The sequence below is a fragment of the Crassostrea angulata genome, chromosome 6 (assembly GCF_025612915.1).
Source record: "Crassostrea angulata isolate pt1a10 chromosome 6, ASM2561291v2, whole genome shotgun sequence".
Classification (NCBI taxonomy): Eukaryota; Metazoa; Mollusca; class Bivalvia; order Ostreida; family Ostreidae; genus Magallana; species Magallana angulata.
The window spans coordinates 58,584,621-58,603,826 of NC_069116.1; positions in this window are offsets into that span (position 1 = coordinate 58,584,621).

The following is a 19,206-nucleotide window of genomic DNA, read 5'->3' on the forward strand; positions in this document are numbered from 1 at the left end:
AAACAAAACCTCTACTTCCGGTGAGACATCTCAAATATCTCAGGTAGCCTTCTTTTATAAAAAACAAAGTAACCGCAAGATCTCAGAAACTGTGAGAGATTAAGGCACGAAGCTTAAATGAATGATGGACATTTGATTGAACATGTGTTTAACGGGTTTCATTTGGTCATACGTCACTTCCGGTTTGACTCGAAACGTTCAAGCAATAGAACTTTTTTATCAAATAATTCTGGAAATATCATTTACAATTATGTCAACTTTTTTCTCTATGTAAGAGAAGCAATGACTACTGTTAAATTGATTCATGTATATCAAAACGGAAGACCTTTTTGTTGCTTTTGCAACAAGAGTCTAGTTAAGGTCTTCCGTTTCCAACGGAAGACCTTATAGTGATTGTAATGTTTCTTATTAAGGTCTTCCGTTTCCAACGGAAGACCTTATAGTGATTGTAATGTTTATTATTATTATTATTATTAGGGTTTTCCGTTTCCAACGGAAGACCCTCTTGTTATTCTATTGTTTCTTTTTATTATTAGGGTCTTCCGTTTTCAACGGAAGAACCTCTTGTTATTCTTCGGTTTCTTTTTATTATTATTATTATTCTTTTTCTTTTCTTCTGACTCCTTTTTTGCTTCATAACTCAAAAGGTTTTTAACTGATTTTGATGAAATTTTCAGAGATTTTTGCAAGTTGGCGTCCCTCAAAAATGTTAGAGTTTTAAAGAGAACGTCACTTCCGTTTTGACGTGACGTCATTTTTAAAAATTTTAAAAAGTGATTTTGTCCCGGACTTTTCTCAAAAACGCTTTAAGATAGAGGCTTGAAATTTTCAATGGTTATGATTTAATCGATTTACCTCTGTAATAAGGCTCGAAATGAAAATCTGTCACTTCCGGTCGAAACTGGAAGTGAAACAAATTTTTCGAAAAAATGAATTTTCTGATCAAATCAAAAATGAATATGTAATTTGTAGAGCTTATTAAGCTGAATCTAACACTGAAATCCGTTTTAAAATCGGACGATGCATTACAGAGATATCGGGGTTTAAAAATTGATTTTTCCGGAAATTTTTATTCCGCGTCCTTGGTTTAAAAAATAGTGTAATGTTCAAAGTAAAATTAACTCGTACCAAAAATAATTGTTAAGTCGTACTTGAACACATTCGGATTTTTTTTGTTAAGTCGTTCTTGAAATCGGAAAGGTTTTTGATAAGTCGTACTTAAAATTATTCGGATTTTGTTAAGTCGTACTAGGAATATTCGATTTTTTCATTTTCTATTTTAGTTACTCTTGTTATTGGTTTAAGAGCTCTGCTTCTTACAGGAACTTCCAGCTTTACTTCCGACATTAACGGAAGACCCACTCGTTGCTTTGCAACGAGCTTTGCTCTAGTTATTATTATTCTTTTTCTTTTCTTCTGACTCCTTTTTTGCTTCATAACTCAAAAAGTTTTTAACCGATTTTGATGAAATTTTCAGAGATGTTTGCAAGTTGGCGTCCCTCAAAAATGTAAAAGTTTTAAAGAGAACGTCACCTCGGTTTTGACGTGACGTCATTTTTAAAAATTTCAAAAAGTCATTTTGTCCCGGACTTTTCTCAAAAACGCTTTAAGACAGAGGCTTGAAATTTTCAATGGTTATGATTTGGTCGATTTACCTCTGTAATAAGGCTCGAAATCAAAATCTGTCACTTCCGGTCGAAACCGGAAGTGAAACAAATTTTTCGAAAAAATGAATTTTCTGATCAAATCATAAATGAATATGTGTTTTGTAGAGCTTATTAAGCTGAATCTAACACTGAAAGCCGTTTTAAAATCGGACGATGCATTACAGAGATATCGGGGTTTAAAAATTGATTTTTCCGGAAATTTTGATTCCGCGTCCTTGGTTTAAAAAATAGCATAATGTTAATCGTAAAGTTAACTCGTACCAAAAATAATTGTTAAATCGTACTTAAACACATTCGGATTTTTTTTGTTAAGTCGTTCTTAAAATCAAAAAGGTTTTTGTTAATTCGTACTTAAAATCATTCGGATTTTGTTAAGTCGTACCAGGAATAATTCGATTTTTTTCATCTTTTTCTTTTTATTACTCTTGTTATTGGTTTAAGAGCTCTGCTTCTTACAGGAACTTCCAGCTTTACTTCTAACATTAACGGAAGACCCACTCGTTGCTTTGCAACGAGCTTTGCTCTAGTTATTATTATTATTATTATTTTTTGTCCGTTTTTTGTCCACAAGATTTCTCAGAGATGGCCGGATGGATTTTCTTGAAATTTTCAGGACTGACAGAAAATTATAATATCTCCAGGTGTTTTTTTTCATTTTTTCAAAATTCACTTCCTGTCGTCCGTTTCCTGTCCCGCGACAAAAAGCTATGGACAATTAGATCTCAGAAACGATAAAGACTTGAACATCCACACTTTGAGGGATGATAGACCTATAGTTGTAGATGTGTTTAAACTATTTTGTTTTGTTCGTCGTAACTTCCGGTCGTCACCGGAAGCTCTTCAAAAATAATGTTTTTACGCATTTAAAATATTTCTCGGAGAATTGAAATATAAGTATAAATGCTTACATATGTCATCTATCCGATGATTAATAAACATAAAAATTCTACTTCCGGTGAGATATCTCAAATATCTCATGAAGCCTTTTTTAAAGTAAATGTTTGAACCCCGAGATCTCAGAAACTGTAAGTGATCAAAACACGAAACTTACAGGGATGATAGACATTTGATAGAAGATGTGTTTAACCGTTTTTATTTTGTCGACCGTCACTTCCGGTCCACACAGGAAAAGTTCAAACAAATCAAGTTTTTTAAAAAGTTAACTCGATTTTTCAGAGATGCATAGATGGATTTTCTTGAAATTTATAGGACTGATAGAGAACGAAAATATCTCTAGGCAATTTTTTCATTTTTTAAAAATTCCCTTCCTGTCGTCCGTTTCCTGTCCCGAGACGACAATGAGATCCCAGAAACGATAAAGACTTGAACATCCAAACTTTGAGGGATGATAGACCTATGGTTGTAGATGTGTTTAAACTATTTTGTTTTGTTCGTCGTAACTTCCGGTCGTCACCGGAAGCTCTTCAAAAATTATGTTTTTACGCATTTAATATATTTCTCGGAGAATTGAAATATAAGTATAAATGCTTACATATGTCATCTATCCGATGATTAATAAACATAAAAATTCTACTTCCGGTGAGATATCTCAAATATCTCATGAAGCCTTTTTTAAAGTAAATGTTTGAACCCCGAGATCTCAGAAACTGTAAGTGATCAAAACACGAAACTTACAGGGATAATAGACATTTGATAGAAGATATGTTTAATCGTTTTTACTTGGTCGACCGTCACTTCCGGTCCACACAGGAAGAGTTCAAACAAATCAAGTTTTTTAAAAGTTTAACTCGATTTTTCAGAGATGCATGGATGGATTTTCTTGAAATTTATAGGACTGATAGAGAACGAAAATATCTCTAGGCTTTTTTTTCATTTTTTCAAAATTCACTTCCTGTCGTCCGTTTCCTGTCCCGCGATAAAAAGCTATGGACAATGAGATCTCAGAAATGATAAAGACTTGAACATCCAAACTTTGAGGGATGATAGACCTATAGCTGTAGATGTGTTTAAACTATTTTGTTTTGTTCGTCGTAACTTCCGGTCGTCACCGGAAGCACTTCAAAAATTATGTTTTTACGCATTTTATTTGTTTAACACTGAAATGATATAAAGGTATAAACGCTTTCATATGTCATCTATCCGATGATTAATAACAAAAAAATTACTTCCGGTGAGATATCTCAAATATCTCAGGTAGTCTTTTTAAAACAAATTTTATGACAGCGAAGTCTCATAAACTGTAAGTGACCAAGACACAAAACTTACACGGATGATAGACATTTGATAGAAGATGTGTTTAACCGTTTTTATTTTGTCGACCGTCACTTCCGGTCCACACCGGAAGAGTTCAAACAATTCATGTTGTTTCAGAGATTTACTGCTTCTGTTTGACAAAGTAAGACAAATTGATAGTCAATTAAGTCCTGTTGTCTAATGGTTATGAAATACTGAGAGAAGCAATGTCTTACAGTTAAATTGATACATGTATATCAAAACGGAAGACCTTTTTGTTGCTTTTGCAACAAGAGTCTAGTTAAGGTCTTCCGTTTCCAACGGAAGACCTTATAGTGATTGTAATGTTTCTTTTTAAGGTCTTTCGTTTCCAACGGAAGACCTTATAGTGATTGTTAGGTTTTTTCTTTCTTTCTTATTATTATTATTTTTTTCCCCTTTTTGTATCGTAAATATCTCAGAGATGTCTGAATAGATATTCCTAAAATTTTAGTGATGGTTGAAATTAAAAAGATCTTGAAGTCTTTGATTTGAGTTTTGCTAAATTCACTTCCGTTCGTCCGTTTCCTGTCCCGCGACGAAAAGCTTGTCACCTCCAGATCTAAAAAATGGTAAAGACTTGAACATCCAAACTTTGTGGGATAATAGACCTATAGATGTAGATGTGTTTAAACTATTTTGTTTTGTTCGTCGTAACTTCCGGTCGTCACCGGAAATCTTCGAAAAATATTGTTTTTACGTATTTAAATTCTTTTCCATAAAATAAATATATACATATAAATCTATGCAAATTTTATCTATGCGATGTCACATCAACAAAAAAATATTACTTCCGGTGAGATATCTCAATTATCTCAGGTAGCTTTTTTTAAACACATTTTGTACCCGCGAGATCTTAGAAACTATAAGTGATCAAGACACGAAACTTTTCTGGATGATAGATATTTGATTGAAGATATGTTTAACCGGTTTCATTTTGTCTTCCGTCACTTCCGGTCCACATCGGAAAAGTTCAAACAAATCGAGCTATTCATCGGTTTAACTTTTTTTCTTTGATATTTTGAGTAAGATATATAAAAAAAAAATGTACAAAAGGCAAGTATACAAGAAATATTTAATGCAATTTACATTGAACACTTCCGTTTGTCCGTTTCCTGTCCCGAGACAAATAACCTTATTTCGACAAGATCTCAAAAAAAGTAAGGACTAGAACAGCTAAACTTTGTGGGATGAAAGACCTATGTATGTACATGTGTTAACACTATTTTGTTTTATCCGGCGTAACTTCCGGTCGTCACAGGAAGTACACCTTATTTTGATTTTTTTTAAAAATATGTTGGTTATTTAGCATGGAAGTAACATTTTAGCAATAAAAACACAAAAGGTCATCTACACATGGTAAAAAAAACAAAAAATAAGTTCTACTTCCGGTGAGACATCTCAAATATCTCAGGTAGCCTTCTTTTTAAAAAACAAACTACCCACAAGATCTCAGAAACTGTGAGAGATCAAGACACAAAACTTGCATGGATAATGGACAGTTGAATGAACATGTGTTTAGCAGGTTCCATTTGGTCGTATGTCACTTCCGGTTCTCACTCAAAGTGTTCTTAAAGTGTTCTTAATAAAAGGTTTTTTTTTAACTTTAGAATTTTTTTAACATTATACTAACTGTGATGAACAATAACGTATCATAGGTAATGTACTGAAATACGTATTTTCAGTTTCTTAATCACTTCCGTTCGTTCGTTTCCGGTCCCTAGACAAAAACCTTTTCTCAACGATATATTATAACTAACAAAATCTTGAACATCCAAACTTTGAGGAAAGACAAAACAATGTATGAAGATATGTTTACTATGTTCTGTATGATCCGGCGTAACTTCCGGTCGTCACAGAAAGTACTCAAAAATGACGTTTTGTCTTTTTGTTTTGTTTATTTCTTGGGAATTCCTTTACAGTATAAATTATATCCATTTTCTGTTTTCAAGAATATTGAAATGGATCTTTTGTACAGATTAATACATGAGGAACGGAAGACCTTTTTGTTGCTATAGCAACAAGAGTCTAGTTATTATTATTATTATTATTCTTATTTTTTTCCCCGATTTTCTCAGAGATGACTGGATATATTTCCTTGAAATTTTCAGGAATGATAGGAAATGATAAACGCTAGGAATGTTTTTTTCATTTTTTCAAAATTCATTTCCGGTCGTCTGTTTCCTGTCCCGCAACAAAAAAGCTTGTCACCTCGAGATCTCAAAAATGGTAAAGACTTGAACAACCAAACTTTGTACGATAATAGACCTGTGTATGCAGATGTGTTTAAACACTTTTGTTTTGTTCGTCGTAACTTCCGGTCGTCACCGGAAGCACTTCAAAAATAGTTATTTTACGCAAAAAATTCATTTTCCACAAATTAATTATATCAGTATAAATCTACACATAAGTTATCTATGCAATGTTAAATCAACAAAAAAATTCTACATCCGGTGAGATATCTCAATCATCTCAGGTAGCTTTTTTTAAAACACATTTTGTACCTGCGAGATCTCAGAAACTATTAGTGATCAAGACACGAAACTTTCATGGATGATAGACATATGATTGAAGATGTGTTTAACTGGTTTCATTTTGTCTTCCGTCACTTCCGGTCAACACAGGAAGAGTTGAAAAAAATCGAGCTGTTTATCAGTTTATCTGTTTTCCGTTGATAATTGTAGTTAGATAAATGAAAAATAATGTACAAAAGGCAAGTATACAAGAAATATTGAATACAATTTACACTGAGCACTTCCGTTTGTCCGTTTCCTGTCCCGAAACCAAAAACCTTATTTCGACGAAATCTCAAAAACGGAAACGACTTCAACAACCAAACTTTGTAGGATGATAGACCTATGTATGTACATTGTTAACATTATTTTGTTTTATCCGGCGTAACTTCCGGTCGTCACAGGAAGTACACCAAATTTTGAATTTTTAGAAATATTTGGTTATTTAGCATTGAAGTAACATTTTAGCCATAGAAATACAAAAGGTCATCTACACATGGTAAAACAAAACCTCTACTTCCGGTGAAGACCTTATAGTGATTGTAAGGTTTTTTATTATTAAGGTCTTCCGTTTCCAACGGAAGACCTTATAGTGATTGTAAGGTTTTTTATTATTATTATTTTTTTTTTCCTTTTTTTTGTCCACAAGATTTCTCGGAGATGGCAGGATAGATTTTTTTGAAATTTTTTGGAATGAAAGACAATGATAATATCTCTAGGCGTTTTTTTCATTTTTTCAAAATTCATTTCCGATCGTCCGTTTCCTGTCCCGCATTGAAAAAGCTTGTCACCTCGAGATCTCAAAAACGGTAAAGTTTTGAACACCCAAACTTTGTTGGATGATAGACCTATAGTTGTAGATGTGTTTAAACTATTTTGTTTTGTTCGTCGTAACTTCCGGTCGTCACCGGAAGCACTTCAAAAATAATCATTTTTACGCATTGAATTTCTTTTCCGTTGAATAAACATAAAACTATAATTCTATACAGAAGTTATCTATGCGATGTTATATCAACAAAAAAATTCTACTTCCGGTGAGATATCTCAATTATCTCAGGTAGCTTTTTTAAAACACATTTTGTACCCGCGAGTCCAGAAACTATAAATGATCAAATCATGAAACTTTCATGAATGATAGACATTTGATTGAAGATATGTTTAACCGCTTTCATTTTGTCTTCCGTCACTTCCGGTCCACACAGGAAGAGTTCAAAAAAATCAAGCTGTTTATAGGTTTAACTGTTTTCTTTTGATATTTTAAGTTTTTTTAATTAACAATTATGTACAAAAGGCAAGTATACAAGAAATATTGAATACAATTTACACTGAGCACTTCCGTTTGTCCGTTTCCTGTCCCGAAACCAAAAACCTTATTTCGACGAAATCTCAAAAACGGAAACGACTTCAACAACCAAACTTTGTAGGATGATAGACCTATGTATGTACATTGTTAACATTATTTTGTTTTATCCGGCGTAACTTCCGGTCGTCACAGGAAGTACACCAAATTTTGAATTTTTAGAAATATTTGGTTATTTAGCATTGAAGTAACATTTTAGCCATAGAAATACAAAAGGTCATCTACACATGGTAAAACAAAACCTCTACTTCCGGTGAAGACCTTATAGTGATTGTAAGGTTTTTTATTATTAAGGTCTTCCGTTTCCAACGGAAGACCTTATAGTGATTGTAAGGTTTTTTATTATTATTATTTTTTTTTTCCTTTTTTTTGTCCACAAGATTTCTCGGAGATGGCAGGATAGATTTTTTTGAAATTTTTTGGAATGAAAGACAATGATAATATCTCTAGGCGTTTTTTTCATTTTTTCAAAATTCATTTCCGATCGTCCGTTTCCTGTCCCGCATTGAAAAAGCTTGTCACCTCGAGATCTCAAAAACGGTAAAGTTTTGAACACCCAAACTTTGTTGGATGATAGACCTATAGTTGTAGATGTGTTTAAACTATTTTGTTTTGTTCGTCGTAACTTCCGGTCGTCACCGGAAGCACTTCAAAAATAATCATTTTTACGCATTGAATTTCTTTTCCGTTGAATAAACATAAAACTATAATTCTATACAGAAGTTATCTATGCGATGTTATATCAACAAAAAAATTCTACTTCCGGTGAGATATCTCAATTATCTCAGGTAGCTTTTTTAAAACACATTTTGTACCCGCGAGTCCAGAAACTATAAATGATCAAATCATGAAACTTTCATGAATGATAGACATTTGATTGAAGATATGTTTAACCGCTTTCATTTTGTCTTCCGTCACTTCCGGTCCACACAGGAAGAGTTCAAAAAAATCAAGCTGTTTATAGGTTTAACTGTTTTCTTTTGATATTTTAAGTTTTTTTAATTAACAATTATGTACAAAAGGCAAGTATACAAGAAATATTTAATACAATTTACATTGCGCACTTCCGTTTGTCCGTTTCCTGTCCCGAGACAAAAAAACCTTATTTCGACAAGATCTTAAAAACGGTAACAATTTGAACAACCAAACATTGAGGGATGATAGATCTATGTATGTACATGGGTTCACAATAATTTGTTTTATCCGGCGTAACTTCCGGTCGTCACAGGAAGTACACCCAATTTTGATTTTTTAAAAATATTTGGTTAATTAGCATGGAAGTAACATTTAAGCTATAGAAATACAAAACGTCATATACACATTATAAATAAACAACAAAAAGTTCTACTTCTGGTGAGACATCTCAAATATCTCAGGTAGCCTTTTTTAAAAAAAAAACAAAGTACCCGCAAGATCTGAGAAACTTTGAGACATCAAGAAACAAAATTTATATGTATAATTAACATTTGATTGAACATGTGTTTAACGGGTTTCATTTGGTCGTACGTCATTTCCGGTTCTCACTTGAAGCGTTCAAGGAATAGAAGGTTTTTTTTTAACTTTAGATTTGTTTTAATATTTTACTTAATTTGATGAACAGAAACGTACCGTAGGTAAATGTACTAAAATATCTACTTTTAATTTCTTAAATCACTTCCGTTTCTTCGTTTCCGGTACCAAGACTTAAAACCTTTTTTCAAAGAGATATTATAACTTACAAAAACTTGAACATCAAAACTTCGAGGAAAGACAAAACAATGTATGAAGATATGTTTACTATGTTCTGTATGATCCGGCGTAACTTCCGGTCGTCACAGAAAGTACTCAAAAATTGACATTTTGTGGGTTTTTTTTTTCATTTCTTTGGAATTCCTTTACAGTATATGTTATATCCATTTTCTGTTTACAAGAGAAATTGACTTTTTGTACAGATTAATACATGAGGAACGGAAGACCTTTTTGTTGCTATAGCAACAAGAGTCTAGTTATTATTATTATTTTCCCAGTTTTTGTCCACAAGATATCTCAGAGATGGCTGGATAGATTTACTTGAAATTTTCAGGATTGATAGAAAATGATCATATCTCTGGGCGATTTTTTCATTTTTTGAAAATTCATTTCCTGTCGTCCGTTTCCTGTCCCGCGACAAAAAGCTTGTCACATCGAGATCTCAGAAACGATAAAGATTTGAACATCCAAAAATTGAGGGATGATAGACCTATAGTTGTAGATGTGTTTAAACATTTTTGTTTTGTTCGGCGTAACTTCCGGTCGTCACCGGAAGCTCTTCAAATTTTTTTGTTTTAATGTATTTAATTTATTTTCCATACAATAAAGATATTAGTATAGATCCTTACATATGTCATCTATACAATGTTGATTAAACAAAAAAAATCTACTTCCGGTGAGATATCTCGATTATCTCAGGAAGCTTTTTTAAAACATATTTTGTACCCGCAAGTTCTCAGGTACTGTACGTGATCAAGACACAAAACTTTTACAAAACATAGACATTTGATTGAAGATGTGTTTAAACAGTTTCATTTTGTCTTCCATCACTTCCGGTCCACAGCGGAAGAGTTCAAACAAATCAAACTGTTTATCCGTTAAACTGTTTTAATTTGATAGTTTTAGCTACTTCGATGAGTAATAATGTAAAAGAGGAAAGTAACAAGATATAAAAAATTTAAATTTCATTGAGCACTTCCGTTTGTCCGTTTCCTGTCCCGAGACAAAAAACCTTTTATCGACAAGATCTCAAAAACGGTAACGATTTCAACAACCAAACATTGTAGGATTATAGACCTGTGTATGGACACGTGTTAACACTATTTTATTCATCCGGCGTAACTTCCGGTCTTCACAGGAAGTACACCCAATTTTGATATTTTTAAAAATATTTTGGTTATTTAGCGTATAAGTAACATTTTAGCTATAGAAATACAAAAAGTCATCTACACATGGTAAAAAAATGTTCTACTTCCGGTGAGACATCTCATATATCTCAGATAGCCTTCTTTTTTAAAAACAAAGAATAAATAAGATCTCAGAAACCATGATAGATCAAGACACAAAACTTATATATATTATATTCATTTTCTGTTTACAAGATAACTGGATTTCTTGTGCAGATTAATACATGAGGAACGGAAGACCTTTTTGTTGCTATAGCAACAAGAGTCTAGTTATTAAGGTCTTCCGTTTCCAACGGAAGACCTTATAGTGATTGTAAGGTTTTTTATTAAGGTCTTCCGTTTCCAACGGAAGACCTTATAGTGATTGTTAGGTTTTTTCTTTCTTTCTTATTATTATTATTTTTTTCCCCTTTTTCTCTCGTGAATTTCTCAGAGATGTCTTGATGGATTTTTATAAAATTTTCAGGAATGACAGAAAATAAAAAGATCTAGAGAATTTTAATTAAAAATGTTCTGAATTCATTTCCGGTCGTCCGTTTCCTGTCCCGCGACAAAAAGCTTGTCACCTCCAGATCTAAAAAACGGTAAAGACTTAAACATTCAAACTTTGTGGGATGATAGACCTATAGCTGTAGATGTGTTTAAACACTTTTGTTTTGTTTGTCATAACTTCCGGTCGTCACCGGAAGCAATTCAAAAATAATTATTTTTACGCATCAAATTTTTTGTCAATAGAATAAATATATAAGAATAAATCTATACATAGGAAATCCCTGCGATGTAATATCAACAAAAAATTTTTACTTCCGGTGAGATATCTCAATTATCTCAGGTAGCTTTTTTAAAACACATTTTGTACCCGCGAGATCTCAGAAACTATAAGTGATCAAGACACGAAACGTTCATGGATGATAGACATTTGATTGAAGATGTGTTTAACCGGTTTCATTTTGTCTTCCGTCACTTCCGGTCCATACCGGAAGAGTTAAAAAAATCGAGCTGTTTATCAGTTTAACTGTGTTCCTTTTATATATTTTAGTTAGATAAATGAAAAATAATGTACAAAAGGCAAGTTTACAAGAAATATTGAATACAATTTACATTGAACACTTCCGTTTGCCCGTTTCCTGTCCAGAGACCAAAAACCTTATTTCGACGAGATCTCAAAAACAGTAACGACTTGAACAACCAAACTTTGTGGGATGATAGACCTATGTATGTACATGTGTTAACACTATTTTGTTTTTACGGCGAAACTTCCGGTCGTCACAGGAAGTACACCCAATTTTGATATTTTTAAAAATATTTTGGTTATTTAGCATTGAAGTAACATTTTAGCTATAGAAATACAAAAAGTCATCTACACATGGTAAAAAAAGATTTACTTCCGGTGAGACATCTCAAATTTCTCAGGTAGCCTTCTTTTTTAAAAACAAAGTACCCACAAGAAACTGTGATAGATCAAGACTTATATAGATATTGGACATTGATTGAACATGTGTTTAACGGGTTTCATTGGGTCCTACGTCACTTCCGGTTAATACTTGAAATGTTCAAAAGCAATAGAACTTTTTTTAAAACTTTTAACTTTTTTAAAAACATTTTACTCAATGTGATGAACAGTAACGTACGTAGGTAAATGAACTAACATATCTACTTTCCGTTTTTTAAATCACTTCCGTTTGTTCGTTTCCGGACCCTAGATTTTTTCAACGAGATATTATAACTAACGAAAACTTGAACATCCAAACTTTGAGAAAAGACAAAATGTACATATATCCATTTTCTGTTTACAAGATAACTGGATTTTTTGTGCAGATTAATACATGAGGAACGGAAGACCTTTTTGTTGCTATAGCAACAAGAGTCTAGTTATTATTATTTTTGTTTTTCCTTTTTTTGTCCACAAGATTTCTCGGAGATGGCTGGATAGATATTTTTGAAATTTTCTGGAATGAAAGACAATGATAATATCTCTAGGCGTTTTTTTCATTTTTTCAAAATTCATTTCCGGTCGTGCGTTTCCTGTCCCGCGTTGAAAAAGCTTGTCACCTCGAGATCTCAAAAACGGTAAAGTTTTGAACACCCAAACTTTGTGGGATGATAGACCTATAGCTGTAGATGTGTTTAAATTATTTTTTTTTGTTCGTCGTAACTTCCGGTCGTCACCGGAAGCACTTCAAAAATTATTGTTTCTACGCATTAAATTTCTTTTCCATAGAATAAACATAAAACTATAATTCTATACATAAGTTACCTATGCAATGTTATATCAACAAAAAAATTCTACTCCCGGTGAGATATCTCAATTATCTCAGGTAGCTTTTTAAAAACACAATTTGTACCCGCGAGATCTCGGAAACTATAAGCGATCAAGACACGAAACTTTCATGGATGATAGACGTTTGATTGAAGATGTGTTTAACCGGTTTCATTTTGTCTTCCGTCACTTCCGGTCCATACCGGAAGAGTTAAAAAAATCGAGCTGTTTATCAGTTTAACTGTTTTTCTTTGATATTTTTTAGTTAGATAAATGAAAACTAATGTACAAATGGCAAGTATACAAGAAATATTGAATACAATTCAGATTGAACACTTCCGTTTGCCCGTTTCCTGTCCAGAAACCATAAACCTTATTTCGACGAGATCTCAAAAACAGTAACGACTTGAACAACCAAACTTTGTGGGATGATAGACCTATGTATGTACATGTGTTAACACTATTTTGTTTTATCCGGCGTAACTTCCGGTCGTCACAGGAAGTACACCCAATTTTGATTTTTTTAAAATATTTTGGTTATTTAGCATTGAAGTAACATTTAGCTATAGAAATACAAAAAGTCATCTACACATGGTAAAAAAAAGTTCTACTTCCGGTGAGACATCTCATATATCTCAGATAGCCTTCTTTTTTAAAAACAAAGTATAAATAAGATCTCAGAAACTGTGATAGATCAAGACACAAAGCTTATATATATTATATCCATTTTTTGGTTTACAAGATAACTGGATTTTTTGTGCAGATTAATACATGAGGAACGGAAGACCTTTTTGTTGCTATAGCAACAAGAGTCTAGTTATTATTATTTTTTTTTTTGTCCGTTTTTTGTCCACAAGATTTCTCAGAGATGGCTGGATGGATTTTCTTGAAATTTTCAGGACTGACAGAAAATGATAATATCTCCAGGCGTTTTTTTCATTTTTTCAAAATTCACTTCCTGTCGTCCGTTTCCTGTCCCGCGACAAAAAGCTATGGACAATGAGATCTCAGAAACGATAAAGACTTGAACATCCAAACTTTGAGGGATGATAGACCTATAGTTGTAGATGTGTTTAAACTATTTTGTTTTGTTCGTCGTAACTTCCGGTCGTCACCGGAAGCTCTTCAAAAATTATGCTTTTACGCATTTAATATATTTCTTGGAGAATTGAAATATAAGTATAAATGCTTACATATGTCATCTATCCGATGATTAATAAACATAAAAATTCTACTTCCGGTGAGATATCTCAAATATCTCATGAAGCCTTTTTTAAAGTAAATGTTTGAACCCCGAGATCTCAGAAACTGTAAGTGATCAAAACACGAAACTTACAGGGATGATAGACATTTGATAGAAGATGTGTTTAACTGTTTTTATTTGGTCGACCGTCACTTCCGGTCCACACAGGAAGAGTTCAAACAAATCAATTTTTTTAAAAGTTTAACTCGATTTTTCAGAGATGCATGGATGGATTTTCTTGAAATTTATAGGACTGATAGAGAACGAAAATATCTTTAGGCGTTTTTTTCATTTTTTCAAAATTCCCTTCCTGTCGTCCGTTTCCTGTCCCGCGATAAAAAGCTATGGACAATGAGATCTCAGAAACGATAAAGACTTGAACATCCAAACTTTGAGGGATGATAGACCTATAGTTGTAGATGTGTTTAAACTATTTTGTTTTGTTCGTCATAACTTCCGGTCGTCACTGGAAGCTCTTCAAAAATTATGCTTTTACGCATTTAATACATTTCTTGGAGAATTGAAATATAAGTATAAATGCTTACATATGTCATCTATCCGATGATTAATAAACATAAAAATTCTACTTCCGGTGAGATATCTCAAATATCTCATGAAGCCTTTTTTAAAGTAAATGTTTGAACCCCGAGATCTCAGAAACTGTAAGTGATCAAAACACGAAACTTACAGGGATGATAGACATTTGATAGAAGATGTGTTTAACCGTTTTTATTTGGTCGACCGTCACTTCCGGTCCACACAGGAAGAGTTCAAACAAATCAAGTTTTTTAAAAGTTTAACTCGATTTTTCAGAGATGCATGGATGGATTTTCTTGAAATTTATAGGACTGATAGAGAACGAAAATATCTTTAGGCATTTTTTTCATTTTTTCAAAATTCCCTTCCTGTCGTCCGTTTCCTGTCCCGCGATAAAAAGCTATGGACAATGAGATCTCAGAAAAACGATAAAGACTTGATCATCCAAACTTTGAGGGATGATAGACCTATAGCTGTAGATGTGTTTAAACTATTTTGTTTTGTTCGTCGTTACTTCCGGTCGTCACCGGAAGAACTTCAAAAATTATGTTTTTACGCATTTTATTTGTTTAACACTGAAATGATATAAAGGTATAAACGCTTTCATATGTCATCTATCCGATGATTAATAAACAAAAAAAATTACTTCCGGTGAGATATCTCAAATATCTCAGGTAGTCTTTTTTAAAGTAAATGTTTGAACCCCGAGATCTCAGAAACTGTAAGTGATCAAAACACGAAACTTACAGGGATGATAGACATTTGATAGAAGATGTGTTTAACTGTTTTTATTTGGTCGACCGTCACTTCCAGTCCACACAGGAAGAGTTCAAACAAATCAAGTTTTTTAAAAGTTTAACTCGATTTTTCAGAGATGCATGGATGGATTTTCTTGAAATTTATAGGACTGATAGAGAACGAAAATATCTTTAGGCATTTTTTTCATTTTTTCAAAATTCCCTTCCTGTCGTCCGTTTCCTGTCCCGCGATAAAAAGCTATGGACAATGAGATCTCAGAAAAACGATAAAGACTTGATCATCCAAACTTTGAGGGATGATAGACCTATAGCTGTAGATGTGTTGAAACTATTTTGTTTTGTTCGTCGTTACTTCCGGTCGTCACCGGAAGAACTTCAAAAATTATGTTTTTACGCATTTTATTTGTTTAACACTGAAATGATATAAAGGTATAAACGCTTTTATATGTCATCTATCCGATGATTAATAAACAAAAAAAATTACTTCCGGTGAGATATCTCAAATATCTCAGGTAGTCTTTTTAAAACAAATATTATGACAGCGAAGTCTCAGAAACTGTAAGTGACCAAGACACAAAACTTACACGGATGATAGACATTTGATAGAAGATGTGTTTATCCGTTTTTATTTTGTCAACCGTCACTTCCGGTCCACACCGGAAGAGTTCAAACAATTCATGTTGTTTAAGAGATTTACTGCTTCTGTTTGACAAAGTAAGACAAATTGATTGTCAATTAAGTCCTGTTGTCTAATGGTTATGAAATACTGAGAGAAGCAATGTCTTACAGTTAAATTGATACATGTATATCAAAACGGAAGACCTTTTTGTTGCTTTTGCAACAAGAGTCTAGTTTATTATTATTATTTTTTTCCCAGTTTTGTCCACAAGATTTCTCAGATATGACTGAATAGATTTATGTGAAATTTTCTGGAATAGAAGAGAATGACAATATCTCAAGGCGTTTTTTTCATTTTGTCAAAAATCGTTTCCGGTCGTCCGTTTCCTGTCCCGCGTTTAAAAAGCTTGTACCAACGAGATCTCAGAATCGGTAAAAACTTGAACATCCAAACTTTGTGGGATGATAGACCTATAGTTGTAGATGTGTTTAAACACTTTTGTTTTGTTCGTCGTAACTTCCGGTCATCACCAGAAGAACTTCAAAAATAACTACTTTTTCGCATAAAATTCCTTTTCGTTAAAATAAAAATATTTAAGTATAAATCTATGCATAGGTATCTATGCGATGTTATATCAACAAAAAAATTCTACTTCCGGTGAGATATCTCAAATATCTCAGGTAGCTTTTTTTAAACACATTTTGTACAAACGAGATCTCAAAAACTATAAGTGATCAAAGCACAAATCTTTCATGGATGATAGACATTTGAATGAAGATGTGTTTAACCGGTTTCGTTTTGTCTTCCGTCACTTCCGGTCCACACAGGAAGAGTTAAAACAAATAGAGCTGTTTATCAGTTTAACTGCTTTTCTTTGATATGTGTAGTGAAGTCGATGAACAATTAAGTAGAAAGGGCAGGTACAAAAAAATTGTTATATACAATTTAGATTGAGCACTTCCGTTTGTCCGTTTCCTGTCCCGAGACAAAAAACCTTGATTCCTAGAGATCTCAAAAACGGTGACGACTTGAACAACTAAACTTTGAGGGATGATAGACCTATAGTTGTAGATGTGTTTAAACTATTTTGTTTTGTTCGTCGTAACTTCCGGTCGTCACCGGAAGTACTCCAAAATTAACTACTTTTACGCATTTAATTCCTTTTCAATAGAATAAATATCTAAGCATAAATCTACACAAAAGTAATCTTTGCAATGTTATATCAACAACAAAATTCAACTTCCGGTGAGATATCTCAAATATCTTAGGTAGCTCTTTTGAAACATATTTTGTACAAATGAGATATCAGAGACTATAAGTGATCTAAGTACAAGATTTTCATGGATGATAGACATTTGATTGGGGATGTGTTTAACTGGTTTCATTTTGTCTTCCGTCACTTCCGGTCCACACAGGAAGAATTTAAGCAAATCGAGCTGTTAATCAGTTTAACTTTTTGTCTTTGATATCTGTGACGTGCTCGATGAACAATAAAATACAAAGGGCAAGTATACAAAACATATTTAATTAAATTTACATTGAGCACTTCCGTTTGTCCGTTTCCTGTCCCGAGACAAAAAACCTTATTTAGATGAGATCTAAAAAACGGTGACGACTTGAAAAATAAAACTTTGTGGGATAATAGACCTATGTATGGACATGTGTTTACACTATTCTGATTTGTTCGGCGTAACTTCCGGTCGTCACCGGAAGCACTTCAAAAATAACTACTTGTACGCATAATTCTTTTGCCATAGAATAGATATGTAGGTATAAATCTTTACATAGGTTATCAATGTAATGTTATATCAACAACAACAATTTTACTTCCAGTGAGATATCTCAAATATCTCAGGTAGCTTTTATGAAACACATTATGTACAAACGAGTTCTCAGAAACTATAAGTGATCAAAGCACAAAACGTTCATGGATGATAGACAGTTTATTGAAGATATGTTTAACCGGTTTCATTTTGTCTTCCGTCACTTCCGGTCCACACAAGAAGAGTTCAAACAAATCAAATTTTTTATCAGTTTAACTGTTTTCCTTTTATATTTGTAGTTAGCTCGATTGACAATAATGTACAAAAGGCAAGTATACAAGAAATATTTAATACAATTTACATTGAGCACTTCCTTTTGTCCGTTTCCTGCCCCGAGACAAAAAACCTTGATTCCTAGAGATCTCAGAAATGGTGACGCCTTGAACAATCAAACTTTGTGAGATAATAGACCTATATATGTACATGTGTTTACATTTTTTTGTTTTGTTCGGCGTAACTTCCGGTCGTCACCGGAAGCACTTCAAAACAATTTTTTTTTTCATATTTTATTCATTTTACATAAAATGAAAATATAAGTATACAATCTTACATATGTCATTTTTATAACGTTAAATTAGCCAATAAAGTTTACTTCCGGTGAGATATCTCAAATATCCTTATGTAGCTTTCCTTTTTACAAAACTTGATGTCAGCGAGATTTTTGTCACTGTAAGTGATTGAGACACGAAGCTTTCATGATTGATAGAAATTTGATTGGGGATGTGTTTAACGGGTTTAATTTTGTTAACTGTCACTTCCGGTTCTTACCGGAAGGGTTCAAACAAATGATGTTTTTAACAAGTTTAACTGACTCTCTTGGGTGGTTCATCTAGCCTGATAAATAGTGATGTACGCTAAGCAAATGTACGAGAAATACCAGCTTTTGTTTTTATTAATCACATCCGTTTGTCCGTTTCCGGTCCCAAGACAAAAAATATTGTTTCAAAGAGATCTTAAATTTGGCAGAGACGTAAATAACCAAACTTTGTGGAAAGATTGACTTATGATTGTACAAATGGTTAACATTTTTGTTTATGTCGGCGTTACTTCCGGTCGTCACAGAAAGTTCTTCAAAAATTAATTTCTTTTTCATTCTTCTTGTTTTAAATGTAAGTAACGTCTGGACATATCATTCACAATAATTATCATATCCACTTTTTTCTCTATTAGAGAAGCAATGTCTTACAGTTAAATTGATACATGTATGTCAAAACGGAAGACCTTTTTGTTGCTTTTGCAACAAGAGTCTAGTTTTAAAGATTGTTTTCGTATTTTTTTT